Source organism: Pollachius pollachius, assembly GCF_949987615.1.
Source record: "Pollachius pollachius genome assembly, contig: scaffold_69, whole genome shotgun sequence".
NCBI classification, from domain to species: Eukaryota; Metazoa; Chordata; class Actinopteri; order Gadiformes; family Gadidae; genus Pollachius; species Pollachius pollachius.
Genome location: NW_027641417.1, coordinates 112,725 through 128,223, shown reverse-complemented (window position 1 = coordinate 128,223; position 15,499 = coordinate 112,725). Strand labels below are relative to the sequence as shown.

Sequence of the window (15,499 nt, the reverse complement as noted above, 5' to 3'; positions counted from 1 at the left end):
ACAAAATAAAGTGAAAATTAGGTAATAATCCTGCTACCTTTAAGCATAGTAAATATTTAAAAAAATTGCTTGTGTCCACATAAAATAAAAACGTATAAAATAAATAAATAAAGTTCAATCTGAGGCATTATTCCTTCTTCTTTTTAACATGGACAGTAAATAAAATAAAATTTAAAACTGTGTCCAAAGGAAGCACAGCAGACCTGGATTTACAACTTTAAATTCAGGATGTCTGCATTGCCTGGGGAGAGTTTAGAGTCCACACTCTCTCCAGGCAATGCAGACATCCTCATCTTCTTTTTTTCATCAAGTATGGTGGCGAAATACAGTTTCTGTCGTGTTTTATTTGGCATTTTGTAAATCCATTGATTTCTGTTGGAAGACTCATTGCTCGTTGACCGGAAACAGAAAGGGGGGTTGGTTGTAGTCTTTTCGCTCGGTTCTAGCCCTACTGTTGATACGGAGAACCGAGCGAAAAGACTACAATCAAACATGAACAGCCCATTTCCGCTTCCGTGTACGTTTACTGTATTTTCATTACGATACTTAATTAGGAACATCAACGAACACCACTAACCACTCGGTGAGTTGCACATTTCTGAAAACGAACAATTAGGGTTGTTTTAAGGACAGGTTTGTGAATGAACAAAGCCAGCCATTCTGAAGCAGGCAGGGGTGAATCGAAATGAGCCAAATACCTGAGACAGGACCAATAGTCAACATTTCGGTGTGTCAACCACTATATTTCATTCTAGACAAACCAGAAAGGGGGCTCAATGTGCTAAATACCGGAATTGTCCTTTAAACATGTGCTGATCACGTGAACGCACAACTTTTTTTTTTTTATCAGTCTATCCGTGGATCAATTGCGTCCCGAACCGTGAGGGTTGATCCGTACGGATCACGGGTAACCCGTGAACCGTTGCACCACTAGCTACGATAGAAGGTCGTTGAAGGAAAACGACCATGGTTTCAAATTCAATATATAGTGCTGGACAGTAAATGTTATGAATAAAAGGTAATGGTGTTTGCTATGCTTTCAGGGATTCTTCTGCCTAAGCTCTAAGCATCGGCCACAAACAAATATTATTGTTTTCGAACAGAAAACCGGGCTCTGTAATAGTTCTTAAAGGACCAAGATAGAAAGATGCACCATCATCCTTTTTAAACCTTGTACAAAGGCGGCTAGCTAGTTTTTCTGCAGCAGTAACCTTGAAGACAGTGTTCTCACCTCTGTTCTGAAAAATTGTTGAGGGATAGATAAAGCAGTGAATGCCTTTTGTGAGTTTTCTTGAAAGCCGTCCATCATCTCTTTGTGTTACTTGGATGCACGGAAAGATATAGAGAGCAAAAAAATCATTCATTCTTCATCAAATAATTCATCCTTGCCTTGCTGTGCAGTGTTGTTCCCTTTCCCAACCAGTATCGCCCGAAAATAATCTTCCACCCTCGCCCAAGTTGTGAAAGAATACCACTAAGGTAATTTTGTATGACTAAATACAAATGTTAAACAATTTGCAATTAAATGAAATAAATCATACAAAATGAACATGTTGAATGCCTAGAAGCAATATAAAGCTATTATTTCATGCACGTTTAACTCGTGAAGTGATATATGCGCTTGTGTCCGCCGACTGTATAAACGGATAAACAGCGTTTCCTCAGGGGACATCAGATAGTACAAATTAGCAAAATGAACGCATACATTATTTATGCTGTGTGTGTGCGGTACACAAAAGTCTGCCTCAGACCCCCTCGCTCCACTCATTACTCCGGCCCCCGAAGTGAGATTCAAACCAGGGATTGTGTGTGTTTCCAATCGTGTTGTACTTTCTCGGTGTGTTTATCTGCCCTGAGCCAGTTTGGCCAGTGGAGGATTGAAGGTATGCTCCCTGGTTCTTGCAGATCAGCACAGTCCTTGATAGTTGTAACGTTTTTCCCTCCGACAGAATGTTGTTGTTTGTCTTTTTCTAATGATGATGTTTTGCTTCCATGGTAACAGTAGCCTACTGGTGCTCTTCTTCCTGGCCTTCGCAGTTGTTTTAATATTTTCCCTTTTATTCCAGACTCGAACTTACATAGTTGCCTCTGGAAGAAATGGATTGGCCTGTCCGGGGAAGATATTTTCAATTAAACCAGAGATAACTTATTTCTTTCTCTCTGAATGTATTCGGTCTGGAAAGAAAAAGCTCACATTGTAGGAACATAAGCGATGAAAAGTGATTTATATCATTGTAGTGCATAACAGAATGCAACGGAACCAACTGCCATTTGCCGTGTAAGCTGGCCAGTGTATCGCTAAAACGGAAACTCGGACCAAACGCTTTACTCTACACTCGCCTTGAACACCATGAGTTGACGACTCCAGACCACCGTTTTAAACTCCCATTTCAACAAAGCAACCTGAAATCCCAAAGCCATACCTCTCATCCGTATATATTGATATTACACAGATCTATCGCTAGGCTCAAACCGGCCAATGGCTATGCAGCTGAGTCATCTGGGCCGACACGTATTGGCTTACACCCAACACACCCTGGCCCCTCCTCTTCCTTAACTGTAAAAAGAAATAGCCAACCCCTTCATCCTCCACCAGCCGTTGTGTTATCGAATAAATTGAATTTTAAAAGCCCCCCTCTTATGAAGCATGAAATACAGGGCTTAATATTGGTGCTGGCAGGTATTTAAACCACTGATCCAATCCAGGCCCTACTCATTAAATCCCTCAAACCGATGCAATGTTTCTCCCACTGCTCTCCGTGCCAGGTTCACCGGGTTTTCCACAAAGGGGATTCCAGGATTGTCTTTCTCCCTCCTGAATACTGAGTGTATGCCCAAGTGCCTAGGTAGGACTGTGTGCGTCTTTCGTGTGTGTGTGTGTGTGTGTGTGTGTGTGTTAGGGTCCTGATGGGTATCCTCATTTTAGAATTAGGTAGGGTAGGGTCAACCCTTGGGAGGAAATAGGAGGCAGCTACCATATATAGCATTGGTTAAATTGCACAAGTTTCATGTCGTTGCCTGATTCCGGGGCCTAATTCCGGTTCATTCCGCTCACCATGGAGATGGTAAGATAATTGAAAAGATAGCACTCTTGTCAATTAGGAAGGTACAAAATGATCTCCATTCATACACTCTGCAGCTCTCCCGCTGCACTTTCAATTTAATCCTCCCATTCATCGAATCAGGAAGCCATTCACACAGCGGACGGAACCAGACAGACAAACAGGCTCATCAGAGAGGATTATGGGCCTTGCTTTGCCCAAGGTCACCTGGACCATTTTTTAAAAACAATCCAGCCTTCCGGTTGCCACAGGAACGGCTCTTCCGCCATGATGCTCATGACTGTTAAACTGAATATGGAGGCCTTGGACCTGACCGGGATGAGCATTTCACGGGATAGCCATTTCAGTGTTGGATAACACCGAAGAGTAGTCCATGTAATGAAAAGTGCTGGATGATTGTTCGCGGGGTGGAGAAGGACACAACGGACAAAACGATGATGACTGGACGAAGAGGCTAGAGGAGGAGAGTGCTGGGTAAAAATAAGCAGCCGGTGAAATAGGCCACGGCACACGTGCACTTTTGTTCGCATGTCATGTAGCACTTACTTAGTCTTCAAGGTACGTTGGATGTGTTTTTGAGGAGCAGATAGCCGGCGTCCACACTCAAGGATAAGCATGCAATACATACTTTTTTTGATATTGTGTATCATATCGTTCAAACTGTTATGCTTGGGATTACTTTATGAATGAGAGTGGTATGGAAGGTTAGAGTACTTTCATGTTTTACTTTGTGTCTTTCATTGAATCAGACATACTCATATCTTCATTGCAATATATTTTGCGACTCGTCAAACACTTCAATACTCTGTTGAAGTCAATGTGTTTGCGTTAGAGTGAGTCGTTTTTTGCTCCATCGTTCTGCCTCACTGTGTTGCAATCTCTGCACCTTTCCTCGTTGGCGGAAGGTTGTTGTTGTTGCGGTTGTTGTGTTTTTGTTATGCAATTTATTATGACAATTTTACCTTCCAAGTATTTAGTCTTTTGGCTTCCAAGCAGCAGCCACCGTGGCTCGTTAGGGTGATTAGACACAGAGAGCTCAGGTCACACCACACTGCTCTCAAAGCTGAGCACGAATGTGCACACGCATGCAGCATGCACGCTCATACGTGCACACTCATGTAATCAGGCATGCATACAGACACAGGCACATGAAATGTTTCTTCCTTTTGACCTTCGCATCGTGATGTTACCACTCTTGAATTGTGTGTGTGTGTGTGTGTGTGTGTGTGTGTGTGTGTGTGTGTGTGTCTGTGTGACTCTGATCTTTTAAATATGATTTGCAGTTGATGAAATGATATAAAATGGTTATGAAAATATTGTTTCCATAAATGTCGATATACTGCACACACACATACACTTACACACACACACACGGAAATAGTCAGGTTGGATGGCTTTCTTTTTGTTCTGCTTTTTATCTGCCATTCTTAAGCATCACAGCCTCTTTTGTTCTGTTGGAAAATCAACCTGATGTCTTGTGGGTTTTGTCCCAGGCACGCATTCACACACACACACACACGCACACGCACACACACATTTTCAAATATCCACACATTGTAATAACATGTGAATGTCTTTTACATGCACATTGCCTTCTTTTGGAGTACAAGCAAGAATGTTTCTGGGGGAATCCCACACACCACTACCCAACGTACCGCTACGTTTCTTTATCAGAAAAATAATTAGAAGAGATACACACACACAAGTGCACTCCTCTTCCTCCCAGTGTTTGGCTGATTCCTTTGTGACTGGATTAGGCCTGTGAGATTTTAGATTCAAAATGAAAAAACTTAACGGGGGAACATTTTACAGTGTATCAAAATGTAATCATAGCGCTTGATCTCTTGTAATCTCTACCACTTTAATTTCATCTCCTTTATCATCGGTCTCTTTTCACACACGCATGGGCACACACGCACGTACACATCCAGAAACACACTCACAAACACAAACACAAGCATTCTCGGCAAACAAAAGCTACTCAGCAAACATTTTCTTTTCAAACCTGATCCCCTGCCTCTGTGCCACCGCCATTGGCCAATGATTGGTTGAAAGAGGTGGGGCTCGGTTGATGCTTTCCTCACTTATTGGTCAGTGTGCATTGCTGGGTTCTGAATAGCGTGTACAGTAGATCATTGATCTCGGTCTCATCCAGTTACTCTCAGCCCACCCCTCCTGCTGTGTAATAGTGGAGACCCCTCACCACAGTTAGACAGTAAGACCCCCCCGCATTCACGTTTAAATTTTAAGAACCAATCTGGCAGTGGCCATCCACACTTTTGAGAGAGAGAGAGAGAGAGAGAGAGAGAGAGAGAACTCGTTCTGTAATCTATCAGGATGGGAGGATGGACTGATGGCGAAGGGGCGGAGGGGGAGAGTGTGCGAGATGGGGTGGAGGCAGAATATGTTGTGGTCACTGTTTGACGGATTCATGGTTGGGGTGGGGGGGGGTTGATGAGCGTCACCTAGCAACCGTCCAGGGGCAGGAATGCTTTGGAGATGGCTGCTCTGTGAGTGTGTGTGTGTGTGTGTGTGTGTGTGTGTGTGTGTGTGTGTGTGTGTGTGTGTGTGTGTGCGACAGGTGGCCGAGAGACTGTTAATTGATTAATGATCGGAGTGATATACGATGAGCCACCCCTACGCCCGAGCACCCCACGAGACCACCCCCCCTTCACCCTACTCCCCACTCCCCTCCCCTCCCTCCTCTCCCTCCCTCCCCTCCCTCCCTCCCTCCCCTCTCTCCCCTCACCTCCCTCCCCTCCCCTCCCTCCCCTCCCCTCACCTTCCTCCCCTCACCCCACTCCTCTCACCTCCCTCCCCTCACCTTCCTCCCCTCACCTCCCTCCCCTCCCCTCCCTCCCCTCACCTCCCTCCCCTCACCTCCCTCCCCTCCCTCCCCTCACCTCCCTCCCCTCACCTCCCTCCACTCACCTCCCTCCTCTCACCTCCCTCCACTCACCTCCCTCCCCTCACCCAACCCCCTCCCCTCACCTCCCTCCCCTCACCTCCCTCCACTCACCTCCCTCCCCTCACCTCCCTCCACTCACCTCCCTCCGCTAACCTCCCTCCCCTCACCTCCCTCCCCTCACCTCCCTCCCCTCCCTCCCCTCACCTCCCTCCCCTCACCTCCCTCCACTCACCTCCCTCCCCTCCCTCCCCTCACCTCCCTCCCCTCACCTCCCTCCCCTAACCTCCCTCCACTCACCTCCCTCCTCTCACCTCCCTCCGCTAACCTCCCTCCCCTCACCTCCCTCCACTCACCTCCCTCCCCTCACCTCCCTCCCCTCCCTTCCCTCCCTTCACCTCCCTCCTCTCACCTCCCTCCCCTCACCTCCCTCCTCTCACCTCCCTCCCCTCACCTCCCTCCTCTCACCTCCCTCCACTCACCTCCCTCCTCTCACCTCCCTCCTCTCAACTCCCTCCCCTCACCTCCCTCCCCTCACCTCCCTCCCCTCCCTTCACCTCCCTCCTCTCACCTCCCTCCCCTCACCTTCCTCCCCTCACCTCCCTCCCCTCTACTCCCTCCTCTCACCTCCCTCCCCTCACCTCCCTCCCCTCACCTCCCTCCTCTCACCTCCCTCCTCTCAACCCACTTCTCTCACCTCCCTCCTCTCACCTCCCTCCTCTCACCTCCCTCCCCTCACCTCCCTCCCCTTACCTTCCTCCTCTCACCCCACTTCCCTCACCTCCCTCCTCTCACCTCCCTCCTCTCACCTCCCTCCCCTCACCTCCCTCCTCTCACCTCCCTCCTCTCACCTCCCTCCCCTCACCTCCCTCCTCTCACCTCCCTTCCCTCTCCTCCCTCCTCTCACCTCCCTCCCCTCACCTCCCTCCTCTCAACCCACTTCTCTCACCTCCCTCCTCTCACCTCCCTCCTCTCACCTCCCTCCCCTCACCTCCCTCCCCTTACCTTCCTCCTCTCACCCCACTTCCCTCACCCCCTTCCCTCACCCCCTCCCCTCACCCCCTCCCCTCACAGACCGTCCCCAAAATACGGGGGGAGGCCCGAAGCGCCGTTGTCACCCTAAATCATTTCCAACCGGGCAAGTAAAGCCCAAACTGTTCCGCCATTAGCATCTGAAAGGCCGTGTGTGTGTGTGTGTGTGTGTGTGTGTGTGTGTGTGTGTGTGTGTGTGTGTGTGTGTGTGTGTGTGTGTGTGTGTGTGTGTGTGTGTGTGTGTCCTTTGTGCCCGTACCTCTGTCAACGTCCTCGCTGCTGAATGAGCGGCCCGGTGTTTTTTGTGCCAAATGAATCAGGGGCAACAAAGGCGTCTTTTGGAACAAGGGTAGTCGGGCTGTAATGAATGATTAACACTTAGCTCGGATCAAACCCCTCGACGTTCGTCTTCATTCTGCTGCTAGCTTAATAGCCCCCCCCTCCCACCCCCTGCCACCCACACACACACACACACACACACACACACACACACACACACACACACACACACACACACACACACACACACACACACATTTTTTTGTTAGGTGACAAAAAAAGAGAAAAGGCAATTCAGGGCACCGTTTTGAAATGGAGAAGCTCTTCAAAGTTTCGGTTTCGCTGCCGCGCAGCCCTGGCTGTCAACCGGGACCTCCGAAACTCTCTTGTGGCAAAGCGTGCGCAACTGACTCATTTAGCGTGGGGTGTGGGGTGGGGGGGGGCACTGAAAGTGCGTTATGTCAGTTTTGAAACCCGCCGCTGAGATCCCTTTTTGGCTCAGCAGTCTAAAACCTAAGGCCTAGCCAACGTAAGAAAAACTGGTTCTCCTTTTACTAATAATACTCTTTAGTCGTTGAACCTTTATCCAAATGTGACGTAGGGTGACTTCACTGTACGTCACTATACACGTTTCACTATACTCCCTTTACACGTCTCAAACCAGAACCTTATGGGCCAAGAGTCGAAGACCCCTCAGCCCCTGCCATATCCAACACATCACAAAACAAAGATCAGCTTTCCTTTTTTTTGTAAATCGATCCACTACTCCGTGATTCGGTCCTCAAGAAGGTCGCGTTTTCACAGTAAAAAAAACAACAACAATCATATCTGGACCACAATGTTTGCCCTAAACCGTAGGCAACGTCAAACACATGCTGCTAGGGCCGCGATGGAACCGATAGCCTGCTTTTCTTCTGTTGAGCCCGGCCTGGTTCCACCTGGCTAAGGAAAGCTTGCCGCGGGAACGCTGCGCTTATTGTCTCTTCACATGTGGCCTTCCCATACCATACATCACGCACGCGCCCTCCCTGTTTTTCCGTTGCCAGCTCTCACGGAGGATTCCTCAGGAATGACGGGACAGGGCTGCCGAGCTCTCGCTCTCTCTCCCCCCCCTCCCCCTCCCCCAAGCCCCCCGTCCCTGGGCACTCGTATATCCTAGTTAGAGCTCTCAACAGCAAAGGGCTGTTGGGAAGGTGGAGGAGGTGGAGGAGGAGGGGGTGGAGAGAGAGAAGAGGGGGGTGGTGGTGGTTGTATTTTATACAACCCCTCCCCAAACCCTTACTTTCTGTAACTGTCTCTCTTTCCTCTCGCTTTCTAACTCACCGGAGGTCTCCTGTGTGTGCGTTTGTGTGTGTGTGTGTGTCCTGCTTCTCTTCCCTGGTTTCCCTCTGCGTGTGTCTCTTGTTTCGTGTGTTTCCCGTGTCTTCTTTATTTATCGACTACTCTTTTCTTTTTTTCTCTCTCTCTCCCTCTCATCCTCGCTCTCTTCTAAGTTTTTTCTTTCACGGTATCTTTCTTGTTTTCCCTTCCCCTTGACCCCTTTTGTGTCCGTTTTCTTTTTCCCTTCCTCTCTCTACCTCTTTCTCTCTAGGTTTTCCTTTCATCCATATTGTTTTCTGTTTCTATTGTCCTCTATTGTATCTATCTATCTACTCCACCATTATCGCTCTCGCTCTCTCTACCTTTCTCTCTCTCTCTCTCGCTCTTTACCTCTCTCTTTACCTCTCTCGCTCTCTCGCTCTCTCTCTCGCTCTCTCTCTCTCTCTCTCTTTACCTCTCTCTCTTTACCCCTCTCTCACTCTCTCTCGCTCTCTCTCTCTTTACCTCTCTATTTACCCCCCTCTCTCTCTCTCTCGCTCTCTCTTAACCTCTCTCTCTCTCTCTCTGACCTTCTCCCTACATGTTGTTTCCATGGCAGCGTGATGCCTGCGCACCGTGCTCCCTAGGGTCCCTGTTTCTCGCTGCTGGAGAAAACCACTTTTCTGTTGTCCCATCGCCTGCTTCTTCTCCTGCATGCGTGTGTGTGTGTGTGTGTGTGTGTGTGTGTGTGTGTGTGTGTGTGTGTGTGTGTGTGTCTGTGTGTGTGTGTGTGTGTGTGTGTGTGTGTGTGATATGGTGAAATACAAGAGGGTTGCGCCCGAGATAACGGAGGGAAAGCGATATCACTGAGCAGATGGCCTCAAGGAAAGTTGTCGTGGTTGATACGTTTTGTGTGTCTCTGGCTGTTGTATCCAGCCCAGATTTTCTTTGAGGACAGACAGACATGCAGTCAAACAGACAGAGATGCAGACGGCGGTCACACCATCCAGACTTCCTGTGACCACTTCCACCAACTCTTTTGGCATGTTTGGGGAATCCGATCTCACTTCCTCGGCTAACATGTGAACCGTGTCTCGGTGGATCGTGGTCATTGTGAAAGCACTGCGGGTCAGCAGACCTCACAATGTGGTTCGGTACTTTCCTGACTGTCTGTTGCGTGGTTTGTGTTTTGCATGTGTGTGTCTGGGTATTTGTGTGTGTGTGTGTGTGTTTGTTCTCGGGTCTTAAGTTGCTCAGTTGGCTCCTAACCTGCTCCACAGGGCTTGCATCTCCACATAGCCCCGCGCCACCACCACCACCACCACCATCACCACCACCACCACACAACACTTGTACACCCCCTGTCCTACAAACACCCACCCCCTCGCCCTTTTCCTCAGCCCAACCCGTCGACCTGACCCCGCCCCTCCCGTCCCACCCGAGCCTTGATCCGAACGCTCCGCTTTAGGCTCATGCTGTCCCCGTTCTCCCAGGGCAGCGTGCGGAGCAGGGCTGTCAGGGACGCTTAGCCAGCGTCCCTGACCCTCCCCCACACACACGCACACGCACACGCACACGCACACACGCACACGCACACGCACACACACACACACACACACACACATACACATGCATAGAAACACACACACACAACACACACACACACACACACACACCTCTCCTCATGTGCTCCTCATCTGCATAGTTCATTAGGGTTACAGGAGGGGGGAGAGGGAGTTGGGCGAGTGTGTGTGTGTGGGGGGGGGTGGGGTGGTTGGTGGTGGTCATATTATCACGTGTCCGAGGCCGCCGCTGTCCGCCGAGTGTGCCGGGCGGTTTCCGTAGCAACGGCGTCCCCCGCGGTCGCCTCACAGCTGGGCCTCGCCGCGTCGGGTTCCGTTTAAGAAAAACAGATGTACGTGTTTGGAGATCCTCCAGCCTCTGTGTCTGGGTCGGGGCCCGGGGGGGTGTGTGTGTGTGGGTGGGCGGGTGGGGTGTGTAGGTGTATGGATCGGTGTCAACCTTTGAGCGTGTGTGGGAATGGCAGCGGTCCGCAACTGCAAAACTGGCCTAAAATGTTTTCTTTCTGGTCTCAAGTTTTTCTCTCTTTCTATCGGATCACGCTGAACGTTCAGACTGTCTATAGTGTAGCCCAACCCTCTACCCCCCCCCCCAAACTCAACCACAGGGACACACTTCGTCTCATTGCCGCAGCCCATGACTTACTCGGCATTCATGATCTGATGGTCATTGATCAGGATGGGGGGGTGTGTTGTGTCATTCAGAGGATCTTTCAGTTGTACGTGACGTATCCTGCCCTAATGTATGATGACCTCTTTCACTCCACTGAAAATCAACTATGATCACTTAAGCACACTCTGTTTACCCCCCCCCATCACTAAAATGCCCTTGGTGAAGCAATAACATGTGGCCAAACAATTCTGACCATAAACCCTCCGTTCATGGTTAAACATTCATTCCAGTTCTATTCCTTTTCCTTGGATGCCATCTTTTTTTAATATTGTTATTTTGTGTATCTCAAGAAGTTTTCTTTCTTTTTTTTCTCAAGAGTATGTTGGATGCATTTGAATCCCAACGAGTTGTTAACAGTTTTTATTTCATTTGCCTCTATTTATGTTTGGTTGTAGACTCTTAAGACCTTAGATAAATGGGCCAGGGCAAAACTAATTGCCACCTCCATTGTGTAGTATTGTGTGTGTGTGTGGTGTCTGTGGTGTGTGATTTGGACACACACTCACGTGTACACACATACACGCATACACACACATTCACAAGGCGTACACACACACACGCGCGTGCACAGTCACACATGCATGTACACGCACCCACCACACGCGTACACACACACACACACACACACACACTTGCACACACACGCAAACAGTCTCTCAATCTTACCTAACCTAGATACTGTGAAGCTGTGATTGCTTGGAAAAGAGAGTAGCTTTAACATAGACGAGGTTGCTCTCTCACTCACTCACTTATTCAAACACACACAAACACACACCCCCACACACACCAACACTGGGGTCGCTTAAAATATATTTCCAGTGACGATAATTGGCTTGGAAATCAGCTGGATCGGAAAACAGGAAGTTCACTCAGTCGGACAGGAAGTGGGGTCCACACACAAAGGTTCTGGGTGTGGGACGGCTGATTGTCTTGGTGTGTGATTAGACTGGATGTGAACAGTGAAGGACACATAGACCCACAGACTTACAGCCTCTGCCACCTACTCTAGGTTAGGAATGGGGAAAGATGAGCCTCTTCATCAAGATCAATTTTGACTCTCCTCCTAACCCATTCAAGTATTGTTGGTCATTTACGTCCGACTTGATAATATCAAACTTGGTCTGATAGATCGCAAGAGTCATTTGAAAGGGTTAGTTTGGGTTTATGTTATATTAATTTATGTAATCTATAACATTTTGAAAGTTGCCTGAATTAATGCCATGGTTGTAAGTGACACATTTCTCAAAATATATCACAAGGCAAAATTAAATTGTATGCAAATTCAGGCCAGTAACTAATCAATCAGGTTCTCTCTCCAGAATGGCATGCCACCAGGGATAAGCACGTTAGCACGGATTCTCTGTCCCAAGTGTCTTGTTCTGGACAGACCTCACGCCCGTTCTATATTGCCTGTTGTTGTTTTTGGTGGGAACACTTGTCCCGCAAAAAACATTCTCCACACGCTCCGCCTGTTAGCTGTAGAATTTATTATGACCGCTAATTGTCATGTGACTCGGGATGAGCATGTTTCTAAATACTGTCATTGTTCTAGTGATGCCCAGAGTTCCCCCTCCGCCCCACCCTACTCACACACATTCTCACACACTTTCGCTCTCTGTCACAAACACACACGCAAACAAGCTGTCGCTCTCTGTCCCACGACCAAACACACACGCACGCACGCACGCACGCACGCACGCACGCACGCACACACTGTCGCTCCATCTCTCTCACATGCACAGACACACTGTCACTCCTTTTCTCTCTCACACGCACACACACACTGTCTCTCCCCGTCTCTCTAAAACGCACACACACACACACAATGTCGCTCCATCTCTCTCACACGCACACACACACTGTAGCTCCCTGTCTCTCTAACACACACACAAACACACAAGCACATACACACTCTCGCTCCCTGTCTCTCTCACACGCACACACACACACTGTCATTCCCGTTCTCCCTCACATGCTCACACACACACACACACACACACACACTTTCACTCCCTGTCTCTCTAACGCACACACACACACAATGTCGCTCCCTGTCTCTCTCACACACACACACACACACACTGTTGCTCCCTGTCTCACACACACACACACACTGTCGCTTCCTGTCTCTCAGACACACACAAACACGTGCGTACTGAACTTCTCTCACACTGACGCACGCACACCTCCCCTCTTTCTCACAATTCTTCCCAGAAACGCGCTCAGGCCTGTATCGTCGCGTCGGTTCCAGAAACGGCCGTCATTGATCGGGACGCCTCGGGACGTCCTGCTGACAAGCCACCTCAACTTCACTTGATCTGATGGCGCCTCTGTTCCCGCTCACGCTAAACCCCTACCCCCCACCTCCCCTGTGAGCGTGTGCGTCAGGCTGAGGGGGATGTCCTCCCTTTGCCTCCTGATTCACATTGCGATAATGAAGTTGTGTGTCTTGGTTGAGGCCTAGGTAGTCTCCCACGCAATCTGACGCCGCTGCACATGATGCTGGTTCACTTGGTGCTTTGTGTGACGTGAGGGTGGGGGTTGTGGTTGGTGAGATGGTGGTGGTGGCGAGTGTGGAAGGTGGAGGTTGTTCAAGGAGGCTGCTGTGTTGGTGGGTCTTGCTGATGTGATCCTGATGTGTGGGTTGCATTTCAGACAGAAGAGAGACAGAGGATGGTGGTGAGAGAGAGAGAGAGAGAGAGAGAGAGAGAGAGGCTGGAAGGGTGCTGAGGGGAGGTGATGGAGAGAGAGAGAGAGGCTGGAAGGGTGCTGAGGGGAGGTGATGGAGAGAGAGAGAGGGTGGTAGAGTGCTGAGGCGATGGAGAGAGTAAGGGGGTGTCATCTAACACACTCTTACAAAACATAAGGATAAGGACAACAAGGCCTGACGTTTGAATATCTCCTTCCTCCATCTCCTCTGCTCTCTCTCCTTCTCTCTTTCTTTCTCCTTCTCTCTCTCTCTCTCTCTCTCTCTCTCTCTCTCCCTCTCTCTCCTCCTCCTCAGATTTAAGGAGCGGCCGTTGATTTGGACCGGGATTTCCTCGAAGGCAGGGAGGAGGAAGAGGTGGAGGAGGAGCCCGAGGAGGATTGACGTTTTTGGGGTAAGCCCACATTTGTGGCGGCCGTCACAGCTCCGGCTAATCTGGAGCTCTTGGTGTGCGCCAGCCCCTGTCCATGCAGATAGCCCTCCCCCGGAACCGAACCACCCCCTGCTGTCCACCAGGGGTCCGCCATGGCTGGGCGGAGCGGTGGCTCAGCCTCCCGGACCCCTTATCTGCACTTCTGCTGCGGACGTTGTGTTTAAAGTGACAGTTTCTACCTCTGATGTAATAAAAAGGAAATTCTTAGCCAAATCGTTTAGCCTCATAGCATAATTACCTTATTCATCTTTTAAGGTTCATCTTGTGATTAAATAGATGACTTAGGCAGATAGTGATTATGTAATGTAAAAAGCACTCTGATTGGCTAAGATATAGCCAATGAGGCACGGTGAATCAGCAGCTTTGGGAGGGTAGCGTTAGGTAATATATCACAATTTGGCCAAAATATGATCTGACGATGGCAATTATTCTATGAGGCTAACATAGCTTAGTTTATGGCCAAGGTTAAATTTTACACTAGATTGCGTTGGGATGTCTTGGGACATGCTGTGCTTTTACCTCAACAAGCCGCACGGCGTTTGGAGTTCTACAATGGTCTTTGACAACATCGCTCTGTACATGTGGCATGTGCAGGCACGGGAACAGCTTATAAATGCAGAACGATGAGAATGGACTGAAGTCGGGGCCACACCAAACAGTTTTCCCCTCGTCTAACGATTACTCATGACGCCTCCGCTTAGCATTACTTCCATCCTAATGCTCCCATTACACGTCGTCAGTGTCACACAGCCCTAGCGTGCGCGCGGGCCTGAGACATCCATCACTCAAGTGCGCCATTAGTACCTAGCTTCTTTGTGTTTCAATTTGAAAAGCAAACCCCTGAGTGCCTTTTGAGAGGCTTTTCAAGTGTTTTTTTGGAAACCTCTCGCGGCCCAGGTCTGACTCACACTGCCGTGAAGCTCTCTCTCCGAAGAACCGATGTTCCTGCTTTGTGATGCGTCAGAACTTGGACGATTCCTGGATGTTGTTTCATCGGCGCCGCGGGTACCCGCGTCCCGACTGGCTGACGCCAACGGAGTGGGCGGGTCTGACGCGAGCCAACTCCTGGAAGCATGGCGCAGGGTCGGACCGCTGGGTTAATAAAGGAGAAACAGGGGGCTGTGCTCCGTGCTTTATACTCGTACAATACCCCGCATTCATGGTGTGCCCTTTGTAGGAATACCACCTCTGTTACGACTTCATGGTGAGAAATCCACGGGGTGTTGGTTGAGCTTCAGGTGCCTTGAACAAGGGCACTTTGGCAGGCAGGAGTACATTGTGGGGGTGAGGTCTTGAAGCAGTGACTCTCGGGGGGGGAGGCAGCAGCCTGGTCCGTATTAACTCGGCGGAATCGTTTTGTGGCTTTGAGGTCGTCTTGGTTTTGTCAGTGTTGGCTGTGTTATTTATTTTTATTGTAATTGTTTCCATCTGCCAATCAGGAGTTTGGGTGGTGGGTATTCCGTCCAACCCTCTCCAAGCCCCGCCCATTGACCAAGTAAGCAAGTTGCCAGTAAGCTGCAAGCCAGTGT

General features: G+C 49.4%; 1 long non-coding RNA gene across 1 annotated transcript in view; it reads left to right on the top strand.

Moving 5' to 3' along the window:
- The window catches only part of LOC307091603, an 81,824-nt gene that overhangs the window by 12,549 nt on the left and 53,776 nt on the right, over nucleotides 1-15,499 (top strand). The window contains exon 2 of the long non-coding RNA XR_013812746.1: nucleotides 13,835-13,931. This is a non-coding gene — a long non-coding RNA (uncharacterized lncRNA). The remainder of the gene's footprint in view (nucleotides 1-13,834; nucleotides 13,932-15,499) is intronic.